We start from the raw sequence: 20,240 nt of genomic DNA on the forward strand, positions 1-20,240 counted from the left end.
GAACAAACTCACTTGTCTAAGGTGAAACCACATGTATCACATGTGTTCGTTGTGGGGCAGAACTGAAGTCCTAGAAATCCTCAGGAGTCAAAAAACGGTCACCCATCCAAGTACTCTCCGAGCTTGACGTTGCTTAACAAGAGGACAGTCGGAAATGGCTGTCTAACAGGGATTTCTTATGGAAATGATTTTGTCTCTTATGGTACAACCTTTTTTGCTGATATAATCTTGCCCTCCTGCCAAGAAGGTTTAACTCGGGCATGTTTAAGATGGAAGAGCATTAGCAAGTAATATGACCAGGATTACTTTTCATGAGGTATGAGCTATATCTTCATCTCATGTCACGCTTCTCAGTCACGTAGTTCACAGCACTGTCCATAGTATGTTACTATGAGTGAGTGAGTGAGTGAGTTTAGTTTTACGCCGCACTCAGCAATATTCCAGCTATATGGCGGCGGTCTGTAAATAATCGAGTCTGGACCAGACAATCCAGTGATCAACAGCATGAGCATCGATCTGCGCAATTGGGAACCGATGACATGTGTCAACCAAGTCAGCGAAACTGACCACCCGATCCCGTTAGTCGCCTCTTACGACAAGATAGTCGCCTTTTTATGGCAAGCACCACATGGGTTGCTGAAGACCTATTCTACCCCGGATCTTCACGGGTCTGTTACTATGAAGACCTATATGGACCTAACAAAGATTGCCCCGAGTTCATTACAAATATCAAAAATATGTTAAAACAACAAGAAAATGATAAATTTATAATATGTGGAGACTGGAACATGATATTAGACAGTGACTTAGACACCTACAACTACAAACACACGAATAACCCAAAAGCCAGACAAGAACTATTAAACGTTATAACTCTATTAAACTTGAAAGACCTCTGGAGAGAATCAAACCCGTATAAAAAACGTTTCACTTGGAGACAACCAACCCACAGGCAGTTACACAAACCGATATACCCCCAAGCATTAATTCAGACCACTCATTAATCTCACTATCAATATCGATAGGAGATACGATAAGAGGGAAAGGATTTTGGAAGTTCAATAACTCACTACCCCACGATGAAAAATATGTTGAAAAAGTAAAAACTACAATAAAGAATACATGTACCTTACAACATTATGAAGTTAAAACGAAAGCAAAAGCTGAAGAAACAAGATATACCACAAATGATCAACTGTTATGGGGAATTCTACTGTTAGAAATTAGACTGACTGACTGACTGAGTTTGGTTTTACGCCGCTTTTAGCAATATTCCAGCAACATCACGGCGGGGGACACCAGAAATGAGCTTCACACATTGTGCCCATGTGGGGATTCGAACCCGGGTCTTCGGCGTGACGAGCCAACGCTTTGAAATTAGAGGTATGACTATATACTTTTCATCTACAAAAAAGAAAATGACTTTAAACAGGGAAAAGGCTTTGGAAAATATATTAAGAGAATTGGAAATCGACCTGGATACAGAACCAGCCGGAAAAAAGACAGAAATATTAAAAACAGTAAATGAAGTTAAACAAGACTTAGAAGAAATTAGCAAACAAAAGATAAAAGGTTTATACATAAGATCTAAGGCAAAGTGGATCGAACAAGGGGAAAAACCATCAAAGTACTTTTTACAATTAGAAAGCAGAATTTTTCAAATAAATCAATAATGGAATTGGAAAAAAAGGACGGTACAGTGATAAAAGATTATAAGGAAATACTAGAAGAGACTAGAACATTCTACAAAAAACTTTCCTTAAGTGAAGACTGCACACAAATTAAATTAGAAGAATTGTTCATAGAAGATGAAATACCTAAACTGCCAAAAGAAGCTGCCTCATCTTTAGAGGGAGAAATAACACACAAAGAAACGCTTGTCGCTTTAAAGAAAATGAAAAATGATAAAAGTCCGGGTCCGGATGGCTTCTCCAGTGAATTCCTCAATTCTTTTGGGAATGACTTAAATAAATTTCTAATTAACTCCTTGAAATATGCATATGAAAATGGTTCCATGTCCGTATCACAAAAACAAGGTCTTATTACTTGTATCCCTAAGAGTGGTAAACGAAAAAAAATGCTAAAAAACTGGAGACCAATATCACTACTAAATACCTCCTACAAACTAGCTTCTGCAGTTATAGCAAATAGAATAAAGACAATATTACCACATATTATCAGTGAGGATCAAAAAAGGTTTTATTCAAGGAAGATACATAGGAGAAGTCACAAGGCAGATATACGACGTAATGGACTATAGTGAATCATATCAAATTCCAGGATTATTACTGCTTATCGATTTTGAAAAAGCTTTTGACTCGGTTGACAGAAAATTTATGCAAAATGTAATGAACTTTTTCAACTTTGGACCATGTATTCAAAATTGGATACAAGTACTGCTATACGATAGTGAATCAAGTGTATTAGTAAATGGGTTTGCGAGTGAGTTTTTCAAGATAACTAGGGGATGCCGACAGGGAGACCCAATATCACCTTACATTTTTATCCTATGTGCCGAAATACTAGCTATTCTAATAAGAAAAAATAAGAAAATTAAAGGGATAAAGATAGGTAATATACAAAGCCTTTTAGCCCAATTTGCAGACGACACTACAGTGACCATAGATGGATCTGAATCAAGTTTGTATGCAGTCTTGAACACATTAGCCTTCTTTGCAAGATTTTCAGGGTTAAAAGTTTACGCAGAAAAAACCAGGCTAATATGGATAGGGTCAAAAAAAAAGATCTAGGTATAAGATGTGCAAGGAATGGAATCTGGATTGGACACAATCAAATTTTAAACTTTTAGGAATAGTTTTTTGATGTTGAATTAAATAACATTGTAGACCTAAATTATAATGATAAATTTGAAAATATCTACCAAGAAATGAATATTTGGTCTCTGAGATATTTGACACCAATGGGCAAAAATGTTATTCTAAAATCCTTGCTTTTACCAAAGTTAAACCACTTATTTTCATCCATCCCGAGTCCATCTGAAGACACATTACACAAATTTAAAAAAAGTGTTTTAATTTTGTTTGGCAAGGGAAAACTGATAAGGTAAAGCGAGAAATTATGTATCTTAAACCAAAGGATGGAGGAATAAGTGTACCCATTGTAAGAACTACTATAATTGCTCAAAAATAATGTGGATTAAACGGTTGTTGCTCAACAGTTCAAAATGTACATCTATTGCAAATGAAATCCTAGACAATGCAAATATATTATGGTATGCTGACGCACAATATGTGTGCAATAATATTATTCCCAGTGTCTCAAATCAATTCTGGAGTGATGTGTTAATGGCATGGTGCCACTACTTAAAAAGGCGTTACACAAATGTGCAAGAAATATCAGATTTTTTTTAACCAGTCTCTATGGTTTAATAATAACATTAAAATAGAGGGAAAGTCAATCTACTATGAAAATATGGCAAAAAAAGGAATAATGTTAGTATGTGATATCTTAGATCAGAATGGAAACTTCTTACATAAAGTTGATATCGAAAAAAAATATGGAATTGCAAACATAAACTTCCTCCATCTAGAAGGTATAAAGTGTACTGTCTTAGCATATTGCAGACTCAGAAAAATACCTGATACAGCTTGGACCTATCCGGTTAAATACCCAACATTACCCTTTAATATATCTTGCATCTGCGGACAAAACCAAAGGAGTAAATCCTTCTATAACGTAATTTTACCTCAAGTTGAAACTGGACCAACAAGCCAGAAAAAGTGGGAACACATCCTCAACAAACAATATAACAAAGAAGACTGGTCTAACATATATTTAATGGCAAATAGATGTACAGAAAGTGTACAGTTAAGATGGTTTCATTTCAAGATTACTCACAATATTTTAACGACTAAATATAAGTTGCATTTGATGAATTATACAGACTCTTCAATGTGCACATTCTGTGAATCTGCTCCTGAAACAATTATTCATTTATTGTGTGAATGTCGATATACCGTGAAAGTATGGAAGGAGGTATCCGATTGGCTGGATATACTGTCTGAAGGAAATATTGATTTGTCGCACGAAAATATTATCTTTGGTTTCAAAGGTAAAAACAATTACCCACTTAATCTAGTGTTTCTTATAGTGAAAACCATGCTATATAAAACAAGCCGAAATAATATAAAGCCAGATTTTAGAGTGCTTCAAAGGGAAATACTCAACTACTATAAAGCTACCAAATATACAGCATTTTCAAATGCAAACCCAGCAAAATTTTATGCCTTCTGGTCTTCCTTCCATACACTTTTTGCTAATTATACCAATCTAGATGTTATATAAGTATAATAAAATTTGATAAGTGCAGCTGAATACAAGTACTGGTATACATATTAGCCTTGGGTAAGGATAACAGATACATTATAGTAAATTCACCCTGAACATACGATGATGATTGTTTTGTATTGATGTATTGATTGATTGTATTGATGGTGATGTTTGCACAATGTTTGATGACGAGGATGTGTTGTGTATGATGCTTTTGTACTACAACAACAACAAATGTACTTTGGGAAATACAAATATTTAAAAAAAAAATTCAAAAATGTTACTATGAAGACCCGTAAAGATCCGGGTTAGAATTGATCTTCAGTAACCCATGCTTGTCGTAAGAGGCGACTAACGGGATGGGGTGGTCAGGCTCGCTGACTTGGTTGACACATGTCATCGTATCCCAATTGCGTCCAGACTCGATTATTTACAGACCGCCGCCATATAGCTGGAATATTGCTGAGTGCAGCGTAAAACTAAACTCACTCACTCACTACTATGAAAAGTTGTGGCTCGTGATGAGGACTTATAGATCAATATAGCCGCTGTCATCACAGCTATTCATCAAATATACAACCCGATTTGCCCGGAAATGTAATTGCACTTGGATTTTATTCCACATAATCCCACTTATAATACTTCGACACTGCTAAGACACATCTCATCACAGTTAGGGGTAGCTCGCACTATTAAGGCTACTTGAAGAAAGTAATCCTGTATTTCATTTTACAGATATGTAGGCCGTCCTATTTTACTCTCTATTCTCGTTTATTGAACTTCATGGCCATGCATATGGCGGCTTCAATAGTCTGTTCATGGCGCCCGCAGAGATTCCGGAAGTGGACCTGATGCGTGTATCACGTGTATCCAAACAGTTGACGAATCGTGCTCCTTGCACTAATCACGTTAACTTGTGCCACAAAGGGACCAGCGTGGCCCAGTAGTCAAATTCTCGTTAGTGCAGAATTAGCTAAAATTACCGATTTTTGTGGGCTTAGCCAAAGTGTTAATCCAAACAAAACGTGGGCTTACCGCTGCTGCTATCCCCCTGAAACTGGTTTGTACATACCTATTATTCATCATTATTGGTTGTCAAAGAAACAATATTCGTTTCAGTTGTGTACTTATACAATTTATACAACATATATTATTGCATATGTTTTTCTTCTGCTACGGGTATGACTGACTCAGTTGTTAAACTTTCACCTATACTATACCATTTTGTGTCACCGATATGATGGATGTACCCACGAATCATAGTGAGTGAGTGAGTGAGTGAGTGAGTGAGTTGAGTTTAACTCATTCAACAATATTCCAGCTATATGGCGGCGGTCTGTAAATAATCGAGTCTTGACCACACAATCCAGTGATCAACATCATGAGCATAGATCTACGCAACTGGGATACGATGACACGTGTCAACCAAGTCAGCGAGCCTGACAACCCGATCCCGTTATTTGCCTTTTACGACAAGCATGGATTATTGAAGGCCAATCATAACCTGAATCTTCACGGGTACCCACGAATCATAACCTAGACAAATACCATATCGTCAAACGTACCGCAATATATAAACAAGAAGTGGACTGGTTTCATTTTACGACATCTAACCATCGTTGACAGCAGGTAAATGAAGTACTTAAGAAGTTATGGAGGTTCATTGATGCCACAAGATAAATGCTAGAAATAATGTTAAAGTTGACAATTGGTAAGGACTAAATGTACTAAATCCTTTCCTCATACACAAGCTCGAGGATAGGTTTTGGCAATATTTCTTTTTGTACGAAATATTGTAGGGTTTTAGAAATACACACAAGTTGGGCATCAGAGCCGAAACAGCGTGGCAGGGGAGCCGGTGACGTCCGCGACACCATCCCTATCCGACGAACTACAGTGCGCCCAGATCGGGTCACTCGCCCCCTGCAGCAAAAGGCATCTCAGAAAATTAATGATTAGTTAGGTCATAATCTTATGGTATACAATACAATCTTTTATATCCCTATGAGATTAGGAATCTGATACATTGTAAACTGGGGCGAATCATAATGCAACCGTGCACGCTGACAATGCCTCCGAGGCAATAACTCAATGAACAGAATAATGGCGACATGTCTGCACGGATCGCAGAGCGGTGTGCAGGAGGAGATGGGTGTCAGTACCTTCAATTCCCCATCGTATATTTATAAAGTGACGCTTTATGTTTGCAGTTGTAAATGTGTATTTGCATATCAAAGAGTATTTCACATATGTATTACCTCCATGTCAAACCAATTATAACAATCCGAGTCTTGAATCTACAGCCGGCACAGTGAGAGCGATATCTTCAGCACATATTTATGGAAGATGTCATCTGATGACAAACTGAATCTGTGTGACCTTTACAGCTCTGATTTTTAATATATATCTTCAACCAGATCTTCGGTTCTCCCTAGAAGATTTCATGTTTAAATCTGTATGTTTAAAACACATTGATGTATTATTTGTAGAATTACTTTGGCTTCAGGTGTTCATAGTAGATTCCCCATCTTGAAAACAACCCATATATTGCAGGAAATATGCATGAACATTTGTGACTAAAATCAAACAAGGCCCATTAAAATTAGAAAATATTTGAGACAAATCCCAAATATAACATAATATGTTAAATGGTGTTGTGTTGTTAAGTTCTGAATCTGGGAAAGTTACTTGAATCCAAGGGAATATAATTGAAGTACCGCTTTAATATATGTTATCAATTTGTCTGTACTAAAGGTATCATTCAGATGTTAAGCAATTCGGTTGCCATCTTTACTGATTGGAAACATCCTTGTTGACAGAAGATGACAGATGCGATCCCAATGGGAACTACATGTGCCCTTCTCATGGCTGTTATGTTACTTTTTGCAGAATCACTGAATAACCATAAACATTGGATTACAATGGACACGCGACAAAACGTTCAACTCACTGTCAGGTAAGACGATGAGCTCGTTTCCTTCGACATGCTGATGTTACTGATTGTCCGTCGTCAATGCACCCGCCTTTCATCATTGTCTACCTCCCAGGTCATTCTCTGGTGCTGCTGGCTTCAAAGTACATACCTGTTACCTTGGCGACTAATATCGGGTCTCCAATCTTGGCAATAACGGCACTGCGGAACCATTAATCATTCATCATCAAGGATGTGATAAGCGCATGGATTTATTACGAATGAAAGCCAATGTGCTGTAGAGAAACACCTGCAGTGGCGTTATAAATGCCATATGCCATAGGAGTGAGGATCCCGGAGTTTACACGTAATTAACCTGTTGGTAATGGTCAAAGTACATCATATGCACTAAACCATGTTGCACATACCTATAAACTGATTCTATGGGGACTCTACCAACAAAGTGACCCAATGGTCTCTAACACAACTCAATCAGGTATACAGAGAAAAGTTCATCGTATTCAAGGCAATAGGCCTGGCAGACATAAGTCACTTGGTCCTCTACGACGTCGTAATTACCAGTTGCCTCCCTTAGGTTTCCAGAATCCGAAATCAGACTTGTGCTGATTGTTATTCATAGTTTTGTTGCCACTATAGTGTATCGGGTTCATTAAAATGTTAAAGGTTTGAGGCCAGCTCCACGGGTTACATTCCTTTCACGGCATAATATAGCAAGAAAACACCTTTTAGTGGCGCTTATCTGCTATTGCATTGCCAAATCTCAGATTGTTATATTTTAATTTGTTATGGATATAATTAAATACTTTTAAATGTGCACCTACACTGTATCGATCACCATGCACATGTAGTATTTATATATGAGGTAGTGTGTTCCATTCGTGATGGAGGGTTTGTTCCATATCATCAAGATTTTGTCCTTGAGGATTTCTCTGGCGTATTCTGCGGCGCATAATGACCCGAATATGTTCCTTTGGATGGAGATTTGGACTCCTGACTCTGTCTGGGAGGCAAGTTTCAGAATATGGGAAGCTCATTTGCCTTAGTGATAGATCCTCTATTGGGGCATACATTTTGTATTCTGAGTGCACTATTCATGCTCTTTTCATGCAAGATGTGCAATTACATTGTGTATTGTAAATGTACATCTTCAAATCCTTAGTTCCATATATGTCGGTAATATAATGGTGTTGAACGTGGTGATCAGGAGGACCGCGAATATTATCACGATTCATACAGTACCTCACGTATTGTATTCCTGTGAGTGGTGTTGGGCTCCATTTGTTGGTGAGCTATATTTAGCAATGTATTAACGGTTTCGATAGTTCTCTATGTTCTCCTGCTGGGGGTACGGGGAATCACAGGACCCGCCGAGCAAGTACGAGCGCTACCGTGGGCACCCGAGACGAAGACGGCTTCCAGAGCAGTCATCGCAAAGTGATGATGGTGCAAACACTTCTTTAAAATTGATGCATACTGGACCCTTGCATTTGTCGAGTGGAGTGGGCCGCTTTCTGGCTTGTTTGAAGGAGTTCTTACATTGAACTTGTACTGAATATTTTTTTTATATACGTATCATGCTTCATACCTCACGTTTTGGCAAGAGCTTTCGCGAAATGAATATTGAATACAATATAAATTGTTCTTTTAGCTCTTCACACATGCATCCTGGTCTTATCTGAGGCACGTGGTGAACAATGACGTCAGTCCATTAGATCATGACGTCAGAGTGACATGTCACACCTGTTTAGGGGCGGTGAGGTAGCTTAGTGGTTGAAACGTTAGCTCGTCACACCGAAGACCCGGGTTCAATTCCCTACATGCATACAATGTGTGAAGCCCATTTCTGGTGTCCCCAGTGATTTTGCTGGAACATTGCTACTTGCGTCGTAAAACCATACTCACTCACTCACACCTGTTTAGATTCTACATTTTTGTGTTCGTTTTTCTTAGCTTGTTTTCGGGCATAATTGAGAATTCCATGCGCCTTTTTAACTGTATTTACCATAACACATAGGTTCCTCTTAATTATTGCTCCTTTGATAATTTAATGCTGTAGCATATTTCAATATATCACTCAAAGAAAACACTTCTCTCTCATCCGGTACACTTCTGTAGCTGCTGTCGATTCTAAACACCTAGCACCGCAATGTCGGACATTGTCTTCAAACTAGACAACGGGGGATTCGAACCTTGTCCTGAATGATTGTAAAAAATGTCTGGAAATGAATGAGGAAGAGTTGACCTCTGGCTTACCCCAATCGCCTGGCGGCAACAATTAATGTAATTAATCTAAATACAATCATTGGTCAGATGGTCCGTGCCACTGCGCCTGGTCTCCCTGGGGGCAGTAGGAAGGTGACCTTTTAAACCGTCAACTGCATGGCGGGGAGGATTAACAAGTATGAGTGGAGTGCATCCGGACTGTACAAGATTATGTCAATATTTCTTGCATTTGTTAGGTGTCCTCGGGACATCGTTAAAGAAATACTTTTAAAAGAATATGGCTGACTGAAACCATAATGTAATGAACCACATCTCGGACATTCGGACAACACCAATACTGAAGAGCGTACCTGGGATTTTACGTATGCATGCTTACTTTGAATGCATTTCATAAAAGATCAGATACTTTGTGACCGATGACAACCAAGACGTGACCTCAACCTTCAATGTGAATGAGAAGCATCACATGAGATAAAGATATAGCGTGAATATATCACAACTTCTTTTTTATTTTTACACGACGTTTCAGAGCTAATTCTTGCTCCTTCATTCACGTGATGACAGAACAAGAATCAGCTCTCAAACGTCGTATACAGAATAAAAAGCAGTTGTTATCCATTAAACGTGTCATGTATTCGTGTTCGTCCAACTTCTAAATGCCTTTCAAAAACAAGATATAGCTCATACATCATGACAGACATAGATGTGTTTTAAACCTGGTTATTGTTACCAGCTAAATGTCCCGCCATATGTTAACATGCTAGACCCTTCCCTCACATGTGTCTCACATATAGCACATCATGGGGGTCGTGTGTGTTCCAGAACGTGTCATGTCTGCTGCGGCGGAGACGGCAACAGACGCTACACGTTGTAAAAGTACCTCCAGGTAAGGCTTCTAGCTTAGGCATTTGGTGTTTACGTCTTCAACGAGTTTTAAGCTGGCTATGGATGAACTGAAGAATTGACCAGGGCTTCACAGGATTGTGTTTTGTTTTGGGGTTTGTTTTGTTTTGTTTTTCATCTTTAGCGCCACCACTGGCAACATTCCAGTGAAATAATGGCGGTGTGTAAATAATCTGTGCCAGACAATCCGATGATTGGCATCAGGAGTGTCTATGTACGTAAGAGGCATATTTTATATGGATATGTTTGATATTAAGTTTGGATGTGTAGGAATATTTATCCTACATTCACAAGCACACACGCGAGCACACGAACGCAGGCATGCTCTTGAACACACGCGCACTGTGCATTATATGCATTCGTCCTCATCGTGCAATTTTCCAACAAACTTCTCTCATGTGACCTCGCTAAAAACCAGCGTTAGCCGACATGCGACTGCACTACTTGATTGACGTCTGGTCTAACGTTGAAAAACATTATGTCACCTCGTGTCAGCTGTGTGAGGAAGGGAAGCCCTGGGAGAAACTGAGACGTGAACGTCTGTAGGCGCCAGACAATACCACTGAGGTGACGTTTTAACAACGCTCTAAGTGGTACATCAGTTACATTACGGGATGTTGGGTTGATGTAGGAAGGTGCAGGTCTGAGACGTGTTACGTCAACAGTGTACAGTCACCTGCTGGTGATAGTAATGTTGCAGTGCAGTCACTGTACTACGTTTTCCAGCGTGTAGATGGACGTTTCCGCTTGTAGATCACAGAGGGACCGTTCATAAAATGATGATTTGAAGGGATACATACACCCATTTTGTTCTGGGAGGTGTGTGGGGTCGGGGTGGGGTGGTGGGGGTTGGCTAGGGATATCATCAATTTGAACACTTGTACTAGATGGGTGCCCCGGAGGTGGTGCTGGCCACGCTAGAAACATAAGACAAGAACCTCAATCATAGCTTTCTACGGTATGGAAGGGACTATCGGGGAAACAGGCGATTGTGGGATAGAATGGCCTCTGGTCTATACGACCGTGAGTGAACGGTCGTGTAAATACAATGGACGCCTCTCTCACATTTGGATCTTTTTGGAGGATGTAACTCTGATTACATTTTTTATCGCTTTATTTCTTTATGATGGGTACATAATTGTTGCGTTTGTGGTACATATAAATATACAAATTATGGACACGGGTGGTAGATAATCAGCAGAGTGATACAGTGCTAGAAGAATACATTGTTATTGTAAACTATTTGAAGAGATTGTGGCAAGATGACCGAAAGATGAAGAATTACAGTAGTTACAGGACGAAAAGGCAGTAAATTTGTCAATTTCATACAGGTTGTGCAGGTAATGTTTTAATCCAGCAAACTGTGGATGCGAACTGCAACATCTCTTTGCACATATATCGTATTTTGTTGCGATGATAATCAGCTTTAATATATCATTTCGTTTTGCATCCAGAGTTAATCTTGTGTCTGTATCTTGTTCAATCCAGGCTTTTTGTTGCTGCCACAAATGTGTGGATAATTTATTCGATTGCAATTATAAATGTACAAGAAGCAGATTGTATCAATTTATAGTTAAATAAATCCTTGTTTGTTGTAATGATTCTTTGGACAAATTTATGTTGTAGCCATTTAAATTGTGTGTTACAAGTTATTCTGAAATGTACAAAGTTAAAAACTTGTTGTTCTGATATATCTACTTTGATGATACCCCTGTATTCTAAAAAACAAACGAAGGAGTTTAGGAAACTTAAAAAAAAAATGTCTTAATATTGTAAAAGGAAATAAACTCCCCATACGTCAGGTTTTTTTAGTAGATCATTAATGAATTGAACATTTCCCTTCAAGTAATGTTTATAAATAATAGGTTAATATCACCTGCATCCAGTCCTCCAGTATTATAGGTGCTATACTTTATTACATCCGTTGCAAAACCTATCGTGATAGGTCAAGGCATTGTGGACTGACATTACTCTGAAAAAAGGGGATAATCACCGTCGATATGAAGCACAGTTAGAATTAATAACCGTTCTGTGAAAGATCAATGATATATTACAGGCTAGATAGTCTATATCTTATAGAACACTGTCAGTAAATACTAAAGGTCGCTACAGGATCAGCATTACGGTGAGATTATGGTTGCTGCTGCTGTAGATGTTGTTGACCGCGTTGTAGGACTGCTACATGAGATAATGTTAATACATCAACCGGCATTAGGTCTTCTTACGATGTTGATGTTACAGTTGATATCGATGATAATGATGCTGTTGATGATGGTAATGAGGATGATCATGATGATTTAAACGTTTTGGCAGCGGTTGTTTGTTAAGTTTGTATACCGCCACAGTAGGTAATATTCCCGCTGCCAAACGGCGCCCTGAGAGTAACTGACCCTGCACCAGACAAACCCGTGACTGAATCCATGAGCACGCAGCCAAGACTGACCATCCAAGACCGACCATCCAAGACTGACCATCCAAGTCCGCCCAGCCAAGACTGACCATTAAAGACTAACCATCCAAGGCTGACCATCCAAGACCGCCCAGCCAAGACTAACCATCCAAGACTAACCATCCAAGACTAACCATCCAAGACCGCCCAGCCAAGACCGCCCAGACAAGACTGACCATCCAAGACTAACCATCCAAGGCTGACCATCCAAGACCGCCCAGCCAAGACTAACCATCCAAGACTAACCATCCAAGACTAACCATCCAAGACTAACCATCCAAGACTAACCATCCAAGACTAACCATCCAAGACCGCCCAGCCAAGACCGCCCAGCCAAGACTGACCATCCTAAAGACTGACCAGCCAAGACCGCCCAGCCAAGACTAACCATCCAAGACTTACCATCCAAGACCCAACCAAGATAACCATCCAAGAGGACTAACCATCCAAGACCGCCCAGCCAAGACTGACCATTAAAGACTAACCATCCAAGGCTGACCATCCAAGACCGCCAAGCAAAGACTAACCATCCAAGACTAACCATCCAAGACTAACCATCCAAGACCGCCCAGCCAGAGACCATCCAAGACACCATCCAAAACCTAAGACTGACCATCCAAGACCAAGACTCACCATCCAAGATCCAAGACTAACCATCCAAGATCCAAATCCCATCCAAGACCTGCCCAGCCAAGACCGCCCAGCCAAGACTGACCACTTAAAGACTAACCATCCAAGGACTGACCAACCAAGACCGCCCAGCCAAGACTAACCATCCAAGACTAACCATCCAAGACTAACCATCCAAGCATAACCATCGAAGACCGCCCGAGCCAAGACACCCCAGACAAGACTGACCATCAAAGACTGACCATCCAAGATCGCCCAGCCAAGACTAACCATCCAAGACTAACCATCCAAGACCGCCCAGCCAAGACCGCCCAGCCAAGACCGCCCAGCAAAGACTGACCATCCAAGACTAACCATCCAAGACTGACCATCCAAGACCGCCCAGCCAAGACTAACCATCCAAGACTAACCATCCAAGACCGCCCAGCCAAGACTGACCATCCAAGACCGCCCAGCCAAGACTAACCATCCAAGACTGACCATCCAAGACCGCCCAGCCAAGACTAACCATCCAAGACTAACCATCCAAGACTAACCATCCAAGACTAACCATCCAAGACTGACCATCCAAGACCGCCCAGCCAAGACTAACCAAGACGCCCACCATGACCCAAGACCGCCCAGCCAAGACTGACCATTAAAGACTGACCATCCAAGGCTGACCATCCAAGACCGACCATCCAAGGCTGACCATCCAAGGACTGACCATCCCAGACCGACCATCCAAGACTGACCATCCAAACCAGCCAAGAGACCGCCCAGCCAAGACCCACCATCCAAGACCATCCATCCCGGCTGAAGACTAACCATCCAAGACCGCCCAGCCAAGACTGACCATCCAAGACCGCCCAGCCAAGACTGACCATCCAAGACTGACCTTCCGGTCAAACTTACTGAATGCTATGTAAAGCAGAGCCTGCTGCGGATCACGTCTTCCCGGATTGCCCACTGCAGTGGAAATGTATTTGCTTACTGCAACATGGAGCTCCTTGAGCCATTCAACTGTGTTCTTGGGAGAACACTTGTGCCCAAACCCTTTGTCTTTTGGACAATGAAATATGTCAGCACAAAGGCAAGAGGAAACAAGGAGAGTGTGACAGAGTTCTGTTTATTTTTGGAGCATGACCCTCCCTACATGTTTGACGAGCCATCGCCCATAGGATGTAGGCGTCTGTTAACTGTTAATATGGGGACAAATGCTTTCATCGGATCCCCCGTTGAAGCCTGATGTGACACTAATTAGTGGAACCCGCCCGGGGCTATCAGCAATCTGCCCACTGTAACCTGCACCAGATCTTTACACTTACCGAAATGAACATGGAATCGAGTGAGGGAAAAAATATGTCGTGTTGCGGCATTGTCGCCTTTATTCTCCACATCCATAAGTAATCTCTGCTATCAGCAGAGTCGATTGTACAAGTTTGACTATATCACGAGTATGTGTTTGTTTGACGCCGCATTCAGCAGTTGGACCAGACAATCCAGCGATTGGCACCATGATATACGATAACAGAGCATGTGTTAAAGAATTTACTATCATATAGTGATCAACATACGATTATGCGAAGTCTAGTCATTTGTTTATCTGTAAAAAGTTCGGGAACAGGAATTGCATCGGACATCATTTTTGTCACTGATGCATCAATTTCAATTTCCTCCACATGTCGACCATAAAACGTTTTGAAAGCTTGACTGAGGCCTTGAGTGGTTAACCTTGATCAAACAACTTCTGAGCAAAAGTCGTTGAAATCCTGCTAAAAAGAGCATGTTTGACTGTACCTCAAAAGTACTAAAGTGAAGTGTAAACACCAAATACTTAGCTTTGGAATTTTTCTAGACACGAAAGGAAAGTTGACTACCTGAACGTTGACATCATCCCTTTTGTCATACAGCCTTGTGGAGAGTTTATTTCACTCTTATGCATAGATCTAAATATGAGACAATTGAGGCGGTCTCACTTGTCTCCTTAATTTCAAGTTCAGGTGGGTAAATCAGTGGAAGGAAATGAGCTATTTGATGGTTATTGAACGATATTAGATCATCGATGTACCGGAAGCTTAAGTTAAACCTCTCGGCCAAATAACCTGGGCCTACATTTTCGAAGCTCTCTTAGAGCTAAGATAGTTGTAAGTTAATGTTAATGTATGGCACTTACATGACTATCTTAGCGCTAAGAGAGCTTCGAAAATGTAGGCGCTTGTTCTGATTTTGCCAACCCAAGAGCACAAAGAGGCAGATTGGCACGTTTGTCATGTGGGATAGTTTTGTACAACGTTCAAAAATCAATATTTCGGCAAAAATAACTCGGTCCGATTCTGAGATTGTGAAAATTCAAACAAATCCTTTGATATTTTCAGAATCCACATGGTATTAATGCCGCTTGTCTTAAATACTTTCTGTGAATGAAGAGAAAGTTCCTCCTTGATAGTATTATGGTTATTCTGTGAGACTGGGAATGACCGAGAATGCGACATAGCGACAATGCCAGTAATGGCCAAAATATTTTGAGACTTTTTGTTTGTTTTTGTGAGGGCGTCACGGCGACAACGCGACAATGACTCTTCTACGACGATAATCATACACACCGGATTAATAGTTAGGACAGAAGGCGGTCGAGTTACTATATCTCCTTTTGATATGTCCAGACAATTACCCAATGCCAATTGGGATATATTCCGACAAGAGGTATCTCAAAATATAGAACAAGAATAAGTTGAAGACCGGACCTGGAAAGCGAGTGACTGGTGATTCGATATGGAAAGGCGTGGAGTCACTTAGTGTGTCTTAGTCGGGTAATGTTACAAGTTGCGGTGTGGCCATGGAACTACCAAGTAGGTACTCACCCCTTCACTCATGTACGTCACTACGCTTGTCTTCGTGATCTTGAACACGACGCTTAAACCCATTTCACCTCACATCTGAGTGAGTTTAGTTTTACGCAGCTTTTAGCAATATTCCAGCAATATCACGGACATCAGACATTGTACCCATGTGGGGGAATCGAAGACCGCCCAGCCAAGACTAACCATCCAAGACTGACCATCCAAGACTGACCAGCCAAGACTAACCATCCAAGACTGACCATCCAAGTCTAACCATCCAAGACTGCCCAGCCAAGACTGACCATCCAAGACGGCCCAGCCAAGACTAACGATCCAAGACCGCCCAACCAAGACCGACCATCCAAGGCTGACTATCTAAGGCTGACCATCCAAGACCGCCCAGCCAAGACTGACCATCCAAGACCGCCCAGCCAAGGCTGACCATCCAAGGCTGACCATCCAAGACCGCCCAGCCAAGACCGCCCAGCCAAGACTGACCATCCAAGACTGACCTTCCGGTCAAACTTACTGAATGCTATGTAAAGCAGAGCCTGCTGCGGATCACGTCTTCCCGGATTGCCCACTGCAGTGGAAATGTATTTGCTTACTGCAACATGGAGCTCCTTGAGCCATTCAACTGTGTTCTTGGGAGAACACTTGTGCCCAAACCCTTTGTCTTTTGGACAATGAAATATGTCAGCACAAAGGCAAGAGGAAACAAGGAGAGTGTGACAGAGTTCTGTTTATTTTTGGAGCATGACCCTCCCTACATGTTTGACGAGCCAGCGCCCATAGGATGTAGGCGTCTGTTAACTGTTAATATGGGGACAAATGCTTTCATCGGATCCCCCGTTGAAGCCTGATGTGACACTAATTAGTGGAACCCGCCCGGGGCTTTCAGCAATCTGCCCACTGTAACCTGCACCAGATCTTTACACTTACCGAAATGAACATGGAATCGAGTGAGGGAAAAAATATGTCGTGTTGCGGCATTGTCGCCTTTATTCTCCACATCCATAAGTAATCTCTGCTGTCAGCAGAGTCGATTGTACAAGTTTGACTATATCACGAGTATGTGTTTGTTTGACGCCGGATTCAGCAGTTGGACCAGACAATCTAGTGATTGGCACCATGATTATACGATAACAGAGCATGTGTTAAAGAATTTACTATCAAATAGTGATCAACATACGATTATGCGAAGTCTAGTCATTTGTTTATCTGTAAAAAGTTCGGGAACAGGAATTGCATCGGACATCATTTTGACAATGACTCTTCTACGACGATAATCATACACACCGGATTAATAGTTAGGACAGAAGGCGGTCGAGTTACTATATCTCCTTTTTGATATGTCCAGACAATTACCCAATGCCAATTGGGATATATTCCGACAAGAGGTATCTCAAAATATAGAACAAGAATAAGTTGAAGACCGGACCTGGAAAGCGAGTGACTGGTGATTCGATATGGAAAGGCGTGGAGTCACTTAGTGTGTCTTAGTCGGGTAATGTTACAAGTTGCGGTGTGGCCATGGAACTACCAAGTAGGCACTCACCCCTTCACTCATGTACGTCACTACGCTTGTCTTCGTGATCTTGAACACGACGCTTAAACCCATTTCACCTCACATCTGAGTGAGTTTAGTTTTACGCAGCTTTTAGCAATATTCCAGCAATATCACGGACATCAGACATTGTACCCATGTGGGGGAATCGAACCCGGGTCTTCGGCGCGACAAGTGAACACTTTAACCACTATGCTACCCCACCGCCCCCTCACATCAGAAGATAACATAGTACACTACCACTCCATGCATACGTACCCAACTGGGACAATCTCGGTCGTTCTGTATCAGATACCATGAGAACTGACGTGTTTCTAAAGTTGATAACTACCATAGCTGTTTGAAATCGGCATTCTAGAAGTTGGTGAGTCAATATTAATACTCTATGGATAACAACTTCTTGTTTACTGGATAGAGCGACGTTTCGGTGTAGATTCTTACACCATTATCAAGCGAAGAATCTACACCAAAACGTCGCTCGAAGCAAGAAATTACCATAGCTTGAACATGACGCCAAGAATAGTATGTAAGTGATGAAAATTAGTAAAGATGACAGTATCTACAATATATAAATCTTATTATACCTGAAAGGCCTACAGTGTGTATGAAGCATTATATCATGCTGGCCTGTACAAGGCATCATAGAGAATAAATAAAGGATAAGATCTGCAGGACACACGAAGGATTATGTCGTGCCAGATTACGGGAACATGAAGGATTATATCATGGCAGATTACGGGGACATGAAGGAATATATCATGGTAGACTACAGGGACATGAAGGATTATACCATGGCAGCATACGGGGACATGAAGGAATAGACCATGGTAGACTACAGGGAGATGAAGGATTATACCTTGGTAGACTACAGGGACATGAACGATTATACCATGGTAGTCTACGGGGACATGAAGGATTATATCATGGCAGTCATGGTAGTCTACATGGGAGATACAGGACATGAAGGAATATATCAGGGTAGACTACAGGGAGATGAAGGATTATACCATGGCAGTCTACAGGAACATGAAGAATTATACCATGGCAGACTACAGGGACATGAAGGTATAAACCATGGTAGACTACAGGGACATGAAGGATATATCATGGCAGTCTACAGGGACATGAAGGATTATCATGGCAGTCTACAGGGACATGAAGACTACAGGGACATGAAGGATTATATCATGGCAGTTTACGGGGACATGGAGGACTACAGGAACATGAGGAATTATACCATGGCAGACTACAGGGACATGAAGGTATATATCATGGTAGACTACAGGGACATGAAGGATTATATCATGGCAGTTTACAGGGACATGAAGGATTATATCATGGCAGTTTACGGGGACATGGAGGTTATATCATGGTAGTCTACAGGGACATGAAGGAATATATCATGGTAGTCTACAGGGACATGAAGGATTTTATCATGGCAGTTTACGGGGACATGAAGGATTATATCATGGAAGTTTACGGGGACATGAGGGATTATATCATGGCAGCCTACTGGGTGCATGAGGGATTATATCATGGCAGCCTACTGGGTGCATGAGAGATTATATCGTATCAGCCTACAGTATACATGTAGGATTATATCAAGGCAGTCTACGGGGACATGAAGGATTATATCATGGCAGCCTACTGGGTGCATGAAGGATTATATCGTATCAGCCTACAGTATACATGTAGGATTATATCAAGGCAGTCTACGGGGACATGAAGGATTATATCAAGGCAGCCTACTGGGTGCTTGAAGGATTATATCATATCAGCCCACAGTATACATGTAGGATTATATCAAGGCGGTGGCGATGGCAGTCTCACAGCAGTTCTACTCACCGACGTGCTAATATATCGGATCAGATGGCTTGTTCGCCTCCAAATTTAATTTGAATCAAGATCTGAATGACTAGATAGTCATTATTTCGCTTGACAGACTGCTTGTCGTGTTGTTGATTGTCTCAATGTGTTTCTTGCCCAATCATGTCACACGCTCCAGCTGGCCACACAAAGATGATCATTAAAACTACAGCAAGTACAGTGCACACGTTCCTCGGGCACAAATGAGTGATTGAGTATGTGTTTACGAAGCTTTTAGCAATATCATCATATCATATGGGTATTTATATAGCGCTATAGTCCATCCGATCTACATGCATGCTCAAAGCGCTTGGTTTCCCTCCATCATTGGATATCAACCTCAACGGCACATCGCATTTTCAATATCAACTCCCTGGGAAACATGCAACTCGTACAGCCACTAGGCACAACAAGTTAATGTGGCTTTCCCATCCTTACGAGGTACCCATTCACAGCTGGGTGGACTGTGGCCACCATCTGGCCACTTACCAACGAACACGTGGATTCTTTTAAGCGCACAGGGTTGTGAACTGTGCACTAGGGGTTGTGACAACACTG

The sequence above is a fragment of the Haliotis rubra genome, unplaced genomic scaffold (assembly GCF_003918875.1).
Source record: "Haliotis rubra isolate DU_JTF1 unplaced genomic scaffold, ASM391887v1 Scf177, whole genome shotgun sequence".
Classification (NCBI taxonomy): Eukaryota; Metazoa; Mollusca; class Gastropoda; order Lepetellida; family Haliotidae; genus Haliotis; species Haliotis rubra.